At 40.7% G+C, this 18564-nt stretch overlaps 1 protein-coding gene across 6 annotated transcripts in view; it reads right to left on the reverse strand.

Moving 5' to 3' along the window:
• St7 (suppression of tumorigenicity 7) overlaps nt 1-18564 on the reverse strand; it is a 259684-nt gene that overhangs the window by 128213 nt on the left and 112907 nt on the right. The window lies entirely within an intron of this gene.

The following is an 18564-nucleotide window of genomic DNA, read 5'->3' on the forward strand; positions in this document are numbered from 1 at the left end:
AAAACGTTCTATTTTTTTCTCAAGACTATGTGTGTGTGTGTGTGTGTGTGTGCGCGCGCGTGCGCGCGCACGCGCGCGCGCGCGAGCACGTGTGTGCTCCTGTGTGTTCCTGTGTGTGCATGTTTATGTGTTTGTTTATGTGTGTGTGTGTGTGTGTGTGCGTGCGCGCGTGCCTGTGTGTGTGTGCCTGTGTGCACCTGTGTGTGTTCCTATGTGTGCGTATTTATGTGTGTGTGTGTGTGTGTGCGTGTGTGTGTGTGTGTGTGTGTGTGTGTGTGTGTGTGTGTGTGTGTGTTTGGCCGGCATGTATGTATGTATGTCCTCAAAGGAGGACAAAGGAGAACATCAAGTCCCTAGAACTGCAGTTACAGATGAAGGCTGTAGCCACTATGTAGGTGTTAGGAACTGAATCCCTGCCCTCTGCAAGAACACAGAGTGCTCTTAACTACTGAGCCATCTCTCTAGCATTTAACTCAATTATTTTTATTCCTTGGGAAATCACTTGTTTCTGATGGCCAGAATTCCCAGAACCATAGCAAAGTCCCATGAAGATGAGGAACTGGCACACTGACTCAGAAAGGCGGGTGTCCATTTATACCCCAGATGCTACCATGCCTGCCAGGTAAACTGTGCCGACTGGCACAATAGTGGCATGACTGTTAGGTACAACCAATGGTTTCCTGTGGCCTGCTCCACAGAAAAGAATTTATGCCTAGGAATATAAACCCGGTCAAAAGCCTATGGCTGAGGAAGGCATAGGTCTTAGTTACCTACTGCTACTATTTTGCTCAGTGGAAATTTCAAATTGCTTTCTAACATACTAATGTTTGCGCCATAGATTAGTGCTGTTCTCAAACTTGGCTTTTTGCAGTAGGTATCAAGCAATGCAGAGACTCATAAGTGGTTAATGAGCTGAGAATAAGTGACAATTGAGTGTTCAACCCTAAATCAGATATTGATTCTACCTCCGAATCTCAGGGAACATCACAGAAGAAGGGGGAAGGAATATAAGGAGCAGAGGATGGGGAAGAGTGAGTGCTATAAAATGTTATCTTCTGCATGGGACATGGTCATAGCACTAGCAAACTCATGGCAGCTATGGTTACCTGCACAAGACCTGCACAGGAAAGGCAGTCAACAGTCCTGTCTGGTTGGATGTTAGGTTCGTGAGGCTTCAACCCTAGTTGAAGTGCTACTGGCAACTGATAGATGCTAAAGAAGGGTGAGTCATTTTTTTGTGAAATTTTAGAGGTAAATTTAAAGACTCTATTGGGGCCACTTGCTATTCTGAATTAATATTATGTGGTTCTGGTTAGCTGGGGCTGAAGAATCATCTGTAATTAACAAGATATTAGAATCATAAGTGAAACCTTTGGTTTGCTGGGATGCTCAATGGTTGTCAGCTAGATCTGAGAAATTAGTGGTGATTAAGAAGACACCATCATCATTTAGGTGAAACCTTCTGGGAAGTGTTTCCTCAGAGTCAGCACACAGCATCTATGGTCCAGAGGCAGCCATGGTTATAACTTGTGTTGGCAGCTCAACTTGGTCACATGTAAGAGTTACCCACATGGTGCTGGTTTGAAGGTATAAAGGGGTCATGGAGAGTAGCTAAGGCTTGGCACTGGGAAAGACCAGGCAAAGACATTGGAAATGTGCAGCCTCAGTGGCAGTTGAAGGCCCAGGACTGAAGGGGTCATGCAAAGAGGTTGAAGCTTGGCATCATAAAGAAAGCTCAGGCTACTGGTGCAGCCCAGTTGCAGCAAGAGACCCCAGCATTTTGGAGATGCCAGTACCATGGCGTGACCACCAGAAACAGCAGCAGCGGTGGAGGAGAACCAGCAGGAACTCAGAAGACAAGCCATGTGTGCTGCAGAGAGTGGAGAAAGAGAAGTGGCCGAAGCCCTTCGGAGGGTCATGAAGGAACCCCAGATGTGGGACATTCAGTTACTCACAGAGTTCGGCTTTGCTTTGTGCAAGGTCGTGACTGTACCCTAGTTCTTCCCTCTTGAAGTAAGAAAGTATTTAACTTAATTTTGATTTTACAGGAATGCACAGTTGAGAGACTTGGAACTTTTAAAAGAGATTTGGGGTCATTAAAGAGACTGAACTTTTAATGTGTATGAATTTGTAAATATGTGGGACTTTTAAACTTATTTAAGTCTTATATCGTGAGTTTCATATTAATATGTCATCTTGGGGATAAATGTGAGAGGAAAGGTTCTAATTGAAAAATGATGCACTTTTTGTCAAGTTGGCAAGGGGTCAGTTGTGCTTGCTAGTTTTACGTCAACTCGATACAAGTCATCTGAGAGAAGGGAATCCAATTTTTAAAAAAATGCCTCCATAAGATCTGGATGTAGGAAAGCCTATAGGGCATTTTCTTAATTAGTGATTGATGAGGAAGGGTCCAGCCCATTGTGCGTGGTGCCAACCCCTAGGCTGGTGGTCCTGGTTTCCATAACAAAGCAGGCTGAGCAAGCCATGTGGAGCAAGCCAGTAAGCAGCCTCCCTCCATGGCCTCTACATTCAGCTTCTGACTCCAGGTTCCTACCTTGCTTGAGTTCCTGTCCTGACTTCCTTTAGTGATGGACAGTGATGAGGAAGCTGAACAAATCCTTTCCTCCCCAAGTTGCTTTGGTCATGTTTCATCACAGCCGTAGTCACCCTGACTAAGACAGGCAGCAATGTGGACCTGAGCCAGTCACCAGCATAGTAATTTGTAAAAATGAACATCAACGTGGGTATTTGGTAAAGCTGGTTAATTACAGGATGTCCCAAGTGAGTGGTAAGGGAAACCAGAACTGTACCAAGAGCTTCTTTCTTGGCCATTCATAAGTAAAACATAACTCCTATCTCTGCTGCCATTTAACATGCTGAGATGCAAGTCTCTGAAAGCTGCTAAAGTAGCAGCTAAGGGGATGCTTTTTATTTTTAATCAAGGAATAAAATATCTTCACTATACATCTGTAAGTAGTCTTTTTTTCTAGGCATATTTTAAATACACAGCATTTGTATCACCTTATAAAAACCGGTTTTCCATCGGGTCTGTTCAGTTAGGGCTAAAGGCACAAGAGGAGCACTTCTCAGAGCTGCTTCTGCGCCTCCCCTGCTCCCTCCCGTCCCGGGGCTGAGACTCAGCTTGTATGATCACAGTTCTCCAAAGAAGTACTCCGGCGGCATTTATCTTTGTGAGGGAGAAGCATGGATGTTTATTTTTAGACTCATTCCTAAGGTAAGAAACCCTCATAAATCATTCTGTCTACTCTTCCTCTACCCGTGATGTTGCCTTGGCAACTTTACAGGTATCCTGTTTCTGCTTTACAGAACATCCACTCCATGGGAGAGCTGAGCTGAACACATTCTTTCCTTCCTCAGCCATGATCCCAGAAAGTATTGTTCAAGCATGCTCTATTAGTCTGAATAACGCAGCATTAGGTTTTCATGTCACCCTCTCCCTGCTGGGGAGAGGCTTTCTGACACCTGTCATCAGGAAGGACTGCCCAAAGCCCCAGTAACCCTAAGGACAAGAGAACAAGATCTCAGATGGTGAGTTCCCTTTCACTTACAAATACATACTGGTAAAGAACTGCATTCTGATGGAAAACCAGAGAAAAACTTTTATATGTCATATTCTCAGCTATTTATGTTTTAATCTAAGTTTGAAGGTGATTTTTTAAGTTAAATATGAATACAGCAAAAGTAAGTTTCTGATGCCTGGCACTTTGTATCCTCTCCCTCCTGCTCCCCCACCGTGTGCGTGTGCGTGCGTGCGTGTGCGTGTGCGTGTGCGTGCGTGCGTGTGCGTGTGCGTGTGCGTGTGTGTGTGTGTGTGTGTGTGTGTGTGTGTGTGCGTGTTTCAAAGTACACATGCAGGAGGAGATGTACAGCAGGTAGATTCAATGACTACTTCTTCAATAAGCCAAGAATTCCCTAGATATTATGATAGTAAGACACTGGCTACACAGAACCTTTAAATTTAGTCATTTGGGGAGGAAGGGAAGAGAGAAATGATATAATTATATTATAACCTCAAATTTAAAAGAAAACCTTTTAAGAAAGAAATTAGTCACTTGGGATAAAGTCTTACCCTACCAAACTCCAGAGACACTTTTCTTTTTAAAGCAACTTATATGCAAATAGTTTCAAAATGCATTGTGCATACTTGAATTCACCCTTAAACAGAAGGTCTTTAACATATTTCATTCTTTCATTCTTAACTCTACCAAAATAGACACAAACTCTACTACTGTTAGCATGTAGCAATGTTTTCAGAAACTGAGTTAATTCAGAAATAAACACTATTTCCCTCCAAAAACCTATATAATACAGGATAGAAATACTCTTCAAGTCTTTTCACGTTTACCATTTGGTGTGCCAATCCAGTAGCAACTATTATTTTCATTGTGTGCCTGCTCTAATATGGTTTCTCTCCTTTATGACATGCTATTGAAAATCTGTTGTAAATTCAAAGGTAAATAATCAGCTATGATTCAATGAGCTACGTGTGTCCAATGTGCATCAGGCACAGCATAAAGTTCTGAGGACTCAAACGTGTTCGACATAAAATTCTTGTCCTTAAAGAACTTTGGGTATTTTTTGAGAAGCAGACATGGAACAATTCAACAGGCTATTATGATTCTGAGTGCCCCTGAGGTACCCTTTACTCAGCTGGCTGGAGTGGGAGACAATGTGCATCAATGTGGTCCTTTGAGAAAGCCCCGAAATAGTGCCCCAAAGGACATGCACTGGAATCGTGAAAAATAAGAGCTGTGACTGACAGCCAAAATTAAGGGGTCTTTGGTAACCCTTTGAGGCTCTTCTGTGTGTATTCTGTGCATTGGCTTTTTTCTCATTTAATGCTTATCGGCTGAGGAGTTGAAAAGGCTGGGCTGCTGAATTCTTGACAAGCAGAGAATCACTGAGTGACTGATCCTGTTCTCCTAGGACAGCTGTGCTGAGTGATGGAAAAGAACACTCCCTGAGTTTCTCGTGTTCACACTGGAGGGCGCCTACAGTGTCAACCGTACAAAACGTGTAAGAGCTTCCTATCATCTTGAGAGAGACTTTGTCGCTGACTTCTCACTTAATCCTTCATCATTGGAATTTACACAGAAAATATTATAGAAAAGAATATTATAGTGGTTAGGTTTAGGAAGACTGCATGCTGCAAAGTTGAATATAGGAATTCATTACTTAATGTGCCCTAGAGAACTGCCTAACTGGAGGTTAACAATATTGGTAACAGTAATGTGCTATAGCAAATAACTTAAATATAAAATTCACAGAAATAACAAGAAAGGCAAGAAGGACATTAACAAGAGTAGAAAAAAAATCTGTACTTCCTGAAAAATCTTCTACATTTATTAATATTAGCTAATTCATTTAGTTATATAAATGGTACTTAGTTCATCCAAAAACACAGAACCAGAATTGAAAGTACTATATAAGATATTATAATAATGACTGAGCCTGGCGGTGGTGGCGCACGCCTTTAATCCCAGCACTCAGGAGGCAGAGCCAAGTGGATCTCTGTGAATTCGAGGCCAACCTGTACTACAGAGTGAGTTTCAGGAAAGGTGCAAAGCTACACAGAGAAACCCTGTCTCAAAAAAACAAAAATAATAATAATAATAATAATAATAATAATAATAATAATGACCAAGTCTATGCTTTTTAAACATTATTTTATTTCTGACAATTCCATAGATGTACATAATGAGTTTTATCATATTTGTCCCTTTTATCTTCTTTTGTCCCACTGACCCCCTTCATCCTCCAAACTTGTCCCCCTCTAACTTTTATGCTTTTTTTTTTTATAAAACCACTGCCCCCCACCTTTAGAGAGTGAAATGAGATGCCCATGAGAAAAACACAGGATAGTTCACATGCCAGCAGAAAGGTGCAGATTAGGCAATGTGCATGCACACATGAAGGAATCAGGCTAGAGAATGAGGTACGTGGAGGCACAGTAGAGAAAGGCCAGGTCAGGTGGACTTCTTACTTGTTAGTGGTGCTGGAGCTCAAGCCCGAGGCCTCACACATGCCATTCCAGGGCTCTACCACTGAGTTACATCAGACTCCAAAAACTGCATTTGATGTAGCAAGGCAAAGAGGAGGTATTTACCATTCATGACCTGAAACGTGGGGAAGCCAGTACCTAGCAGGAGCAGAGTAGTAGATAAAACTGGCAGCTTTGCGAACTACTTCTAAGGCAGCTCCTGTAATATACCTAATGAGGAGTTGGGCATATCAGATGCTGCAGGAGTAAACTCAGCTGATGTATATAGTAGCTCTTGACACCATCAGACAGAGTGACAGTCTAGGCAACACTGTTGAAGTGAGGTCAAGGTCACACTGCCGGTGAGTAGAGACTGGGTAGTGGGCTTTTGTATGAAGGTCTGGCATGAAGACAATTCATCTGAAATAAGGCCCAAGTGAGAAGACAAAATGCACATACATTAAACAAGTAAACTCCTGTTCCACGGTGGGAACGAGGGGCCCTAAGGAGAAATAAACACTGCTTTGTTCTCACACTCCAGGTTCAAGCTCTACGGTTAATTGTTAGAAATGTGTCCAATGGCTCCGAGACTCTTTTTGTTATAGACACCTTTAAGAAAATTGAAAAAACCGTGAAGGTGCAGCACTTCAATGGATTTGATTTTGAACCTAATAACCACACGTATGTGTGTTCCTTAACAGATGAGATAACAAAAATAACTCCTATCTGTTCCATTCTGCTCTTTGTGTTGTCTATTAACTGTGGATGACCTGATTTGCTTTAAAAATCCCTCCCTGACTCACAGGTAAACAGCTTACCTCAAGGTAAGGCAACAGTTTGGGCCAAGGAAGTAACTGCAGGCTAGAGGGTGGTAAAATTCAAATTTAATTCCAGGTTCCCTTTTTCTTCTCTCTCTTCTCTTCTCTTCTTCTCTTCTCTTCTCTTCTCTTCTCTTCTCTTCTCTTCTCTTCTCTTCTCTTCTCTTCTCTTCTCTTCTCTTCTCTTCTCTTCTCTTCTCTTCTCTTCTCCTCTCCTCTCCTCTCCTCTCCTCTCCTCTCCTCTTCTCTTCTCTTCTCTTCTCTCTCTCTCTCTCTCTCTCTCTCTCTCTCATTCTCTAAAGACTCAGAAACTACTTACATCTCTTTGAGGATAGAGCTGCCACCCCGAAGCTGGGAACTGTGAATGATCCAGAGAATGATCTAGAACAATTGGTTCTCAACCTGTAGATCATGACCCCTTTGGGGTCAAATGACCCTATCACAGGGGTTGCCTAAGACCATCAGAAAACACAGATATTTACATTATAATTCATAACAGTAACAAAATTACAGTTATGAAGTAACAACAAAATTAATTTTATGGTTGAGGTCACCACAACACAAAGAACTATATTAAAGGGTTGTAGCATTAGGTAGGTTGAGAACCACTGCTCTAGAATAGCCACATTTTCTGTTTTGAATGATTGAGTTTATTAAGTACTAAGCCGGGAGGGAAGGAACAGAAAGAAACACATTATCTAATTGGGCAAATTACCCTGCAGAAACTCACTGAGGAAGTCCCTTTAAAGGAGCCAGAAGGAGCTCCCGATATGAAGAGTGCCAGGCAGAGCCAAGTGTCTCCACACATGAGGTTCCCAAGCAAACACCAGTAACAGAAGGGTAAGTACCAAATTCACTAGAAGTGGACTGGGATATTGAGGTGTCTGTGGACTTCCTGGCTGAGGTTTATGTTGAGTTCATGCTGAACTCTTCATGACTAACCTTCCCACCGCAGCCACTACTATGTATGGGCTAAAAAACAGTAACATCTACGGAGGTGGTTCATCTTCAGGCTGTTCTCCAGGACACAGTGGGTTCACTCTTGGGCTGCTTTGCTGGTCTCTCCCTCTCTATCAGAGTCCAGCCCATGCCCAGACTGGGTCTGCAATGGAGGTGGGGCAACCCCACTTCCAGATCCAGCTTCTTAGTGAGACCCAAAATGTGTGACAATTTTCCATTGTAAGGTCTACACAGAGTTGTTACAGCCATACCCCTCTGGCCTCCTGAGTGTACAACCCGGGAGAACGGAGCCACCCGGCAGAAGGCTAGGGCAGTGGAATTCAGATGCTCCCCTGCCTAGCTGCCCAGAATAGGCCTAGAGCTTCACTATTTTCAATTCTATTACTATATTTAGCTTTACATTTGCACCAAATAGCCAATTTTTATGCTAGAGGGATCCAAACATTATCTCTCCAGGTCTATGACTGGAAGTGAGCGAGTCTCCAAGGGTAATTCTTCAATGCACCTTGCTTCACATAGTTACTGTGATGAGAGGCAATGAAAGCTGGAGCAGTGGGATTTTCAAATGTCAATAAGCCAGTTTCTCTTTTTAAACAAAATCTATAAAAGATGCATCTAAATACCAGATGTTCAGTGCAAGACACTGGAGCACAAACGCAGAAGGTACCTGTCTAATATTGTGAATAGGTATTACCATGGTGCATGGAGTGTAAAACACTGCATCGCTATGACAACAGCCCAAATCAAATCTTTTTAAATGGTAGATTGACTAGAACTATACCAAATCATCATCATCATCATCATCATTATCATCATTATCATCATCATCATCTTAAACAACCAAAGTTATCTTCAACAAAAAGAACTAAGCATGGGGCATTATATTAACTAAATAAAAATATGCTACAAAGCTATTATAATTAAAACAATACAGCTTGTACATAAAAATAGACAAATAGAAGAGAACAGAGAATTTAGAAATAAACCCATCTACCCACAGCCAATTGATCTTTACCAAGAGTGTCAACAATATTCATTGAGAAAGGGTATTTTCAATAAATAGTTGTGGTAAAGTTGAATGTTCACATGTAGAAGAATGAGACAAGACCCATCTCCTTCAGCAGTTAAACGATCGACTCAAAATAGATTAAAGACTTACACACCATGGCAATGCATTATGATAAAAATATCTCTTACATTCTAACATTCTAAGAGACTGGAACTGTAGATAGATGTCACAGCCAGAGTATATAATGAACTCTGAAGTCACTGAAAACTGCTAGCCCACTGTATACTCAGCCTTAAGCCTGTCTTAAAAAGAGCAGTGTAAGAGCCAACCTAACTTGCCTTGCATTTCCTATGAAATCAACTTTTTAAGCTAATGCATCGCTGTAATCTTAAATTATCTATCTTCCATGCGCCTGACCCAGAGGAATGCATATGTGTTGTGATAATCATCTGCTGGAAATAACACATATAGGCTGAAAGTGGTCTTATAAAATGAATATCCACCACAATTGTTGTATCCTACATACAGATATAGCTTGATAAACAATATTTGTAATACTGTTCGTTATCTGGGTCAGTTGGAGTCAGGTACTTAATTCCTTGTAACATTCTGTAAAGGATTTCTATAGAGTCTCCCTCATTCCTTCTCCGTGTTATACTTTCTGTGCTGTTCAAGAAAAGAGAAAGCCAAGTCTTTTGTTAGGGACAGACACACACACACACACAGAGTCACAAGACAGCCTCCAGGCAGGTGCAGATTCAGACTCATCCACCAGACAGACAGGAGTAATGGTAGACACTGGAAAGTGAAGGAGGATGTCAAATCTAGGCTTGCTCTGGCTTAAATCATACTGTGGGGAAGTGCTTTCCTTTCTTTCCTTATGTGACACTGATGGATTATGGGTAATTCTGAGTCTATTATTAATGCATTCAAATTTGCCACAACACCTGAGAATTGAAGCTGTGAAACGTCTAGGATGAAGTACTAATGATATTCTCGGGACCTTGGAATGGGTAGTTGTTGTTTTGGACATGACCTCAATAAAAAAGACAATACAAGAAGAACAGACAAAGGGGGGACACCAAACCGAAAAGCTTCTGCACAGCTGATGATCTCATTCATGTGGAATCTAAGAAGACAGGTCTCAGCATCGGAGAGGAAAACAGAAGGTGGAGACTGGAGGATGGGGGGGGGCTGGGAACGGGTTGGTAAACGGGTCCGGAAATATGAAGATAGAAATACGTGATGGTGTGCTGTTTCACTACATAACCCTACCAGCACCAAAACAACACTTAGGAGAAAGGACAGTGGGTGTTTTCATCCCCAATTTGAACATTAACAATGACATACAAATAGAGAAATGTTGCATGATACCCCACAGATAAGTAAACTAAACGAGTTAAAATTCTAAAAGCATTCAAAAAGCAAAAAGAGTTACTATTCAAGGTTGTTTTAAAAGATTAAGACTTACTTTATTTTTAATCGTACATATGCTTGTGTGTGTGTGTGTGTATGTGTGTGTGTGTGTGTGTGTGTGTGTGTGTGTGTGTGTGTGCAGTACCCATGAAGTCCAGAAGATGGCATCAGATCCCTTGCAGCTGAAGTTACAGGTACTCATGAAACACTGGCATGGGTGCTAGAAATTGAACTAGGGTCCTCGTTAAGAGCAGTCTTTCCTAACCACTGAGCCATCCTTCCACTGCCCTCACTTCCATTTTTAATACAGAAAAATTTAGGAATAATTCTTCCTCCATTTTCACCCAAAGAGAGAAAAAGAAAGTAACACAGAGCACCGCTAGTGATAACCTGCACAGGCTATTTTTCCAAGAGATAGCAAGATAAAAGCATGCAAATTAACAGATGTAGAAACAATTATACAAAATATTTAGCATGACTCACTAGTAAGAAAATACAGTTGTTTTCAAAAATGTCATCTTCAAAATTATTCAGATTATTATCTACAAAATATATAGTATCACTTAAATGGAGACAAAAAAAGATCTTATCAGGCCATAATTTTAAATTGTTTTAATCCATCACAAACACAGATCCCAGAGAAAAGACCTAGCTGGTGTTTGCTGACCACCTACTGGACGCCATCCTGTGTCAGACACTGTTTATATATTTTATCTATGGTTTTTGTCATTCGACCCTCCAAGACAGCCCGGCCAAAGTTAGTACTACACACACTATTGAAGGGTAAAAACCGAGGTTTATCAAGTTCAATGACTCACCAAGGACATGCAGCCATCGGACTATTGAAATTTGATTTAAACACAGCTTTCCTGACCCCGCAGCCTGTCCTGTTTTTCCTTGGACCTATCTTCCTTCTGAGAACCTGACAGTGTGTCAGAAGAGACGAAAGAGGCCAAGTGGCCCGGCTTCAGCGTTGCTGGAGGGCTTCCCACACCAGCAGCGCTTCTGAAAGGCCGAGCTCTGTCCCGAGGGCAGGCTCTGTGCTTGCGCATGGGAGCCTCCGGGTCGGAGTACAAGGGGATGCCTCAGTGTGGACCCCACAGGCCCCGAGCGACCTTAACCTGAGTTGATCACAACCACTTTATCACCCCACACAAGCCAGGCGACTGACCCTCCCTCAAGGCCATCATTAGCGCTGAAGCCTGGTCATGCCATTCTGTCTCTGTTCATTTATCTTGTTATGTCGAGATGAAATGTAGTGGCTGACATGGAGACAGCACTAACAATCTGGACATGAGTATGGGCACTGGAAGATCTAGCTCCTTTCTCTCATTCTTTGCTCGGCACCACTCTTTTTAATTTATTTAAAATCATTTTGTCACCATGTTCTAATGTCATTAAATATTCTCTGAAAATATATTTTAATAGTAATGCTTCCCTTTGAAGGTTGTGTCTAGTTTGTATGAGCATTTCTACCACTGGAAATTTAAGCTGTTGCTAAATTTTCTGTATTGAGAATACCTGCAGCATCAAATTGAAAATTAGTCGGGGGAGGGGATTACTAGTATACTAAATTTCTCATGCAGTTTTCCCTAGGGTCCGCTCTGGATAACTCCTGGCATGTGTGGCTTGCTGCTTCTCCTACTGGAATATCACTCATCTATACAAACTTTCCTCAGTAAATACATTAGTCTTTCATCTGTCCCAGTTGATGAGGCTTTTCTTGGTTGGCTTTTCATTTCCTTTCTGACTTTTAATTCCAGAATTTTAACAGAATATTTTCTACGTAGGAACTAGGATGACTGTTATCTGGGAGAAAGTTGCTACAGGTGGTTTACTCTAAAGTAAAATTTGTCACTGATGGAGACAATACAAGGGACACTGAGTGTCAGATTACAAAACATAATAATAACCATTAGACTAAACACGCCAAATTGCTTAGTGTCCTAGGCAACTGCTTTGCAAAGAAGGATCATGCACATAAAAGTCATAGATACTGTTCAGTAACGGGAAAGGACACAAGTGGAGAGACATATCACATGACATGGTACAACTACTGGTTTAAACATCTTCCAAAGACTGAAAAGCAAAAAGATACAACATGTGTACACTGTTTAAAGGATATCTCCCAGGCTTCGTCATAGGCAAAACCAGATTTTAAAAGGATGGGAATGGAGGCTGAAGAGATGGCTCAGAGGTAAAGAGCACTGACCGCTCTTCCAGAAGTCTTGAGTTCAATTCCTAGCAACCATATGGTGGCTCACAACCATCTATAAAGGGATTTGATGCCTTCTTCTGGCATGCAGGCATACAGGCAGGCAGAACACTGCATACATAAAAAATAAAAAAAGAAATGAGAATATTAGACAGACCCACACCTGCAGAGAAAATCAAACAAGAACCTTGTTGCTGCGAAGAAATATTCAGGAAAACTCCAACTTGAAGGATGCTGGAGGAAAGTGAGGCTTTACCTGCTTGCTCTGTTGTTTTCATTTTTTAGTTTATATATGCATGAGTGTTCTGCCTGCATGTCTGTATGTGCACCATGTGCAGGCCTGGCGCCTGTGTTCAGAAGAGGGCACTGAGGCCTCGGGAACTGGAGTGGTCATGAGCCATAATGTGGTTGCTGGAAACTGAACTTGGATCCTCCAGAATAGCAGAAAGTGCTCCTAACAACTGAGCTCTCTCCAGCCCAGGAAACTGCATTTTAAACCTAAAACTGTATAAAGTGACTACTTCTTCTATCACAGCATCAGTTAGCCAATGTACTTTTCGTCTCAATCTGGTTTTTCCCTCTCCCCTTATTTTTCGGCTTATACAAAGTGGGTGTGTGCCTGATGCTACATGTCCACATAGATGGACACACCCAAATGACAGAGGATGGGAACCTACTGTTCTAAAACCAGCCATTTGTGGGAGAAAGGGCAGCCTGAAGTCGATTTGCTCCTATTAGATTTCATCTAAGTAAGAACATAAAATATGTTTCAATCCCACCATACTACAAAACAAAGTAGAGCCTGATCATGTTCCTGAATTAAAACTAAATGGTTAAAATGGTTAAAATGGTTAAATGGTTAAAATTTCAGTGACTCTAACATTTTGTTTCCTTTTACAAATGATGCTAAAAATGGCAGCAACTATTCATGGGAACATCATGAAACACCCACTAATGGGTTAAATGCTTTCCATGCACTGTCTTGATTTTAAATCAACAAATTTAAACAAATGTCATTCCCCTGCCCATTTTTACAGATAAGGAAAGTGAAGTTCCAATCACTATTGTTCAAAGGCATGCAGTTGGAAGGAGCAGATCCAAGGCTGAATCCCAACCACTATTTTGAGGTCTTCTCTCATTGGATCCCTATTCTAGGTTTCCTCTCACAGATCTCTGTTCTGAGGGCTTCTCCATTAGGAGATTCCAAAGCAGGTCTCATCCTAGAAGCACACAAATGCTTCACACAAACATGTAGTCACATATATCTGCACTAGGACCATTCCTTTCCACCTGCCTTACTCACAGTGTCCAATCTCCTTTTCCTTACCTGGACAACCAGAACTCTAACCTGCCTCCCAGATGACACTGTTTAGCACATAGCCTAACATAATGTGCTACAATGCCACTCTAACTGCCTTTCTGAGAATTACTGGATTCCAGATTAATGATCACTGACAAATGTGATACATGGGAATTAATGCCCAGAAATTATGTCATTATAGGTCTTTTTTCCCAAGGACTAGAAAAATCTTGTTACTGACCTATACCAGAAATTCATTGCATAATATTAGAACAGAAAGTACAATTTCTGCTTCTGAATTGTGAATCATGAATTCAAGCATTTGGATGTCTATTTTTTCCCTGCAGTTCTGAGAATTGAACCCAGAGCACAGTGCATTTAGAGCGAGTGTTATACCATTGAGCTATATGCTCTGTCTCAAGTGTTTGGATGCCCATGATGTTTTTCTAAAATGGCTATATTCTCTACATATGTTCTTCATCATTTTTCAGCTTCCTTTCCCCCCTTATTATTATTCATGAATAAAGAGAAGAGAGAGAAGACAGAAAGCCATGAAGCTGAAATGTAAGCTCACCTTATGATGCTGCCTCTGTTTGCTTACAAGGACAGCTCAGCATTGGCCTAAGTGTTGTGCTTAGACCAAATCAGGAATAAGCCTTATTATTCTTTTTCGTTTTTGTGAATTGAGGGAATGTAGATATTCATACACACACACACACACACACACACACACACACACACACACACACACAATTTATATATATATATATATATACATATATATATATAACATAGAGGCTTATACAACAATATAATATGTAAAATATATATCATGTAACCATATAATTTGCTAAAACCCAAATATAATAATCTTAATCTGTAACAGGATCTCTAACTTCCTTATTCTCATACTTGTTCTGATTCTTCCACACTTCTTATCAAAATACCAAAAGCAGATGGAATTCAATAAATGGTTGATCAATCCCTAACTTAGAAATCATGCTGAAGTATAACACCTTGTCTTAGTTACTTCTCTAGTGCTGTGACAAAAACCATGACTAAAACAACTTATAAAAGAAAGTATTTCATTGGGTTTATGTTTCCAGAAGGGTCACCATGACCAAGGCAACTTATAGAAGGGAGAGTTTATTGAGGGCTTACAGTTTCAGAGGGTGAGTTCATGGCCATGATGGCAGGGAACACAGCAGTGGACAGGCATGGCTCTGGAGCAGTAGCTGGGAGCTTACATCTTTATCAACAGGTATGAAGCAGAGAGAAAGTTAACTGGAAATGGCATTGAATTGAACCCTTTATTCCTACCCCCAAAGACACATCTCTTTAATAAGGCCATGCCTCTTCATCCTTTCAAACAGTTCCATCAACTGAGGACCAAGTATTCACACATGTGAGCCCATGGGATCATTCTCATTCAAACTACTACAGTGGGTTAGTGTCCATAATGGCAGAGCAAAACCATGATGGCAGGAACAGCTGAGAGTTCACATCTTAATCCAAAACCCAGGGGCAGAGAGAGAAAGAGAACAGTAGGGATCTTGTAGTCTCTTAAAATCTCAGAACCTATCCCCAGTTCCACTCCTCCTCCAACAAAGCCACACCTTCCCAATCCTTCCCAAACAGTTCTACCAAGTGGAGACAAAGCATTCAAACATGAGCCTATGGGGCCATTCTCGTTCAAACCACCACACTCTGTCACTAAATATATGGCACCATAAGCATAATAAGCTGCAGACAAGACCAGTCTTTGTCGGCTATCAGCAAGTTAAAAACCCAGCCCATGCCTAGTTTAGTTAGCAAATGGAGTTTTATAAACATCACCATATCATGTCTGGTTGCTTTTAGGCTAAAAGAGAGAAATTAAATCAGTATTTTTCAACCTTCCTAATGTTGCAACCCTTTAATACAGTTACTCATGTTGTGGTGACCCCCAACCATGAAATTATTTTCATTGCTACTTCACAACTGAAATTTTGCTACTGTGATGAGTCAAAATGTAAATACTTTTTAGAGATAGAGGTTTGTCAAAGGAATTGAGACCCACAAGTTGAGAACCACTGGGTTGTATATTACATTTGGATATGAAGTATCCCCACCCTCACCCTAAAGGCTCTTGTATTGAAGACCTGATTCCCAGCTAAGTGGTGCTATTAGGAGGAGAGTGGACCATATGGGTGCTGACTATGGGGAGATGAGCGCGGTTTTGGGAATTGAATCATTGAGCACATGCTTTGAGGGGTATATCTTGCTCTGACTCCTTACTATTATGGTACTTCTGTTTCTTGTTTGCCATGAAGTGAGCAACTCTGCCTTTCACACATTCCACCATGATGTTTTGCTTCACCAAGTTCCAGAAACAAGGGAGCTGGTTCCCATAACCGAGACTTCTGAAACCATGAGTTAAGTGAAGATTTTCTCCTTTTCAATTGTTTCTCAGAATGTGTTGACCTGGTTTATAGTAAGCAAACCAGGACTTCTCCAGTATTTTCTACTAATATACCTTAGTGACAAAACAAAGAAACAAAACCTGTGTTACCTGAGGGGAGCTATGAGCAACAGTTTAAAAGAACAAAGTTTAACAAGTATTTCCCCTTTAGGAAATCACTCAATTCCAATGACACTGTCATTCCTGAGTTTAAAAGATAATTGTAATTGCAGCCTTTTAGCTCTGGTAAGTAGCAATACTAAAAATATATATTTTATTTCTATTTCCATAATAATATTTTATATGTTCTATTAGACACCAGCACTGTCATCAAATTGAGCACTTGTGGATTTTATCCTGGATACACCATGGTTTACATTCACAAAGCTGATGTCTTTATATAAGTTGGGGATGGGTTCAGATACGAAGGCATTAAGATGGTGACTTTTTACTGGCAGCTGGACGACATCCCCATTATTTAGCTAAACATAAGCACAGTTTAGAGGCAGATATAGTTATAGCACATAATCAACTGTAAGGATTGTGGGAGCCCGTTTTCAGGTTCCTTGTGGCTTTACCCAGCATGTCCGCATAGAGGACGATTAGGACCATGGGCCTGAGTGCAGGTATCTGAGATGGCCTGCACTTGGCTGTGCTGAGGGGGAGGTCTTTTGCTCCACCCCTTGGCGTCTCTATAAATACCCTGGGACAGAGACAGTCGGGGCCCGTTGGAATAGGTTCCAGGCCATCTGGAGGCTATCCTTTATTTTCTATCTGTTTATCTCCTCAAGATTCTCCGCAATAAATCCTTCTATCTAATATTTCCTGCTGCTCACACTCAAGAAAACTCTGGGGAACTGTGGGGGTGGTGGGTAGACGCCCCACAAAAGATCACCCTGAATAGCCAGGGTGGGCCTAACTCAGTCAGTTGAAATGATTTTCAACAGGCTTTGCTGGTAAGAAATCCACTTGGAAGTAATAGCTTCAGTTTGTACTCAAGTGTTCTAGCCCATCCTTCCCGATGCCTGCCCACTTAAGACATGCCGAGACAGCCCCCAGGAGCAGTCCACCCCTTGCTTCTACATACTCTCCTTATCTATGTTACAGTTCTGTTTGTCTAATGAAAGCCTAACATAGTAAGTACTGTGTCTAAAAGTACTTCAAAACTAAATTTATTGTTCTCTTTATCATTTTAAAGAATACCAATTTCTTGGATAGAAATAAATTTCAATGTTTTATAGCTACCATACTATATAGTCACTCCTACTACATCTCAATCCCTTATTTCACTATGGCAAAGCATAAATTCTAAGAAAAAGCAATGTCCACCTAAATAAAAACTAGTTGAAAATAAAATCACCCACATTCTAAAAGTCACCAGGTGTGGAGTCATGTCTCTAATTCCAGGGCTTCAAAGACAGAGGCAGAAGATCACAAGTTTGAGGCTAGATTGGGCTACATAGAAAAGCCATCTCAAAAAACAAAACAAAACAAAAAAACCTTATAAGACTTGCTTACTCAGATTTATCTATCTACAGCAGTAAGATAAATTAAATGAATAAGAATTCTGCTACAAGTAATATTTAATACAATTTCTACAAAAATGTTGCGGTCTAAAGGAAATAGTTAATTACCTAGGGAAAGTTTAGTAAATTGTATAGATATGTCTAAACATACCAGATCCAAACCGTTAAAAAGTTAAACAATTTAAGGAAGACTTAAGATTCAAACACTCAAGAATGCCAACTATGAATTATTACCCTTCATGCAATGAATTTTATGAAGAAAAGCAAGTGTTCCTAGGCCATGTCAGGACCTAGTATGAACAAAGTAAAAAGGAGGGAGTAAAATTATAAATTAGTTCCAATCATATAATTATTGTTTTGTCAATATTTGAAATAGTATCCTTTCACATTTTTCAAGTTCTGGTGATGTTTTCCTTTTATTTTGAAACACGATAACTGATATCATTTATTTTTTTCCAGCTAGAGATGAAAGAAAGCAATGGAAAGCATGTTGGGCCATCACTGGATCCTTTCTTTCCAACAACATTGACACGTACAGCTGAGCTTTTCATAGAACCTGTGCTTGAGGATATTTTGCATTCTGCGTTCAGTTTGGGGATGATATTCTCTGTTCAGAGCAGTCCATGGACAGAAAAACTAAATGGAATAAACAGGGACAGTATGGAAATGTGTTAACAGACATCTCTTGAACACAAACATAGTGTTTAATGCTAAAATACCACCTATTTAAAATAAACCGGAAATTAGCTCTGAAATTTATTTACTAAAATCACTCTATAAATCTAATGAGCTTTTGCTCATCTACTTCTCAATTCCAGAACTTTTTACATGGGAATCAAGTACCTTTCTGGGATTCTTTGACACTCTCTAGACATCAAA

Source organism: Peromyscus maniculatus, chromosome 3 (genome assembly GCF_049852395.1).
Source record: "Peromyscus maniculatus bairdii isolate BWxNUB_F1_BW_parent chromosome 3, HU_Pman_BW_mat_3.1, whole genome shotgun sequence".
Lineage (NCBI taxonomy): Eukaryota > Metazoa > Chordata > Mammalia > Rodentia > Cricetidae > Peromyscus > Peromyscus maniculatus.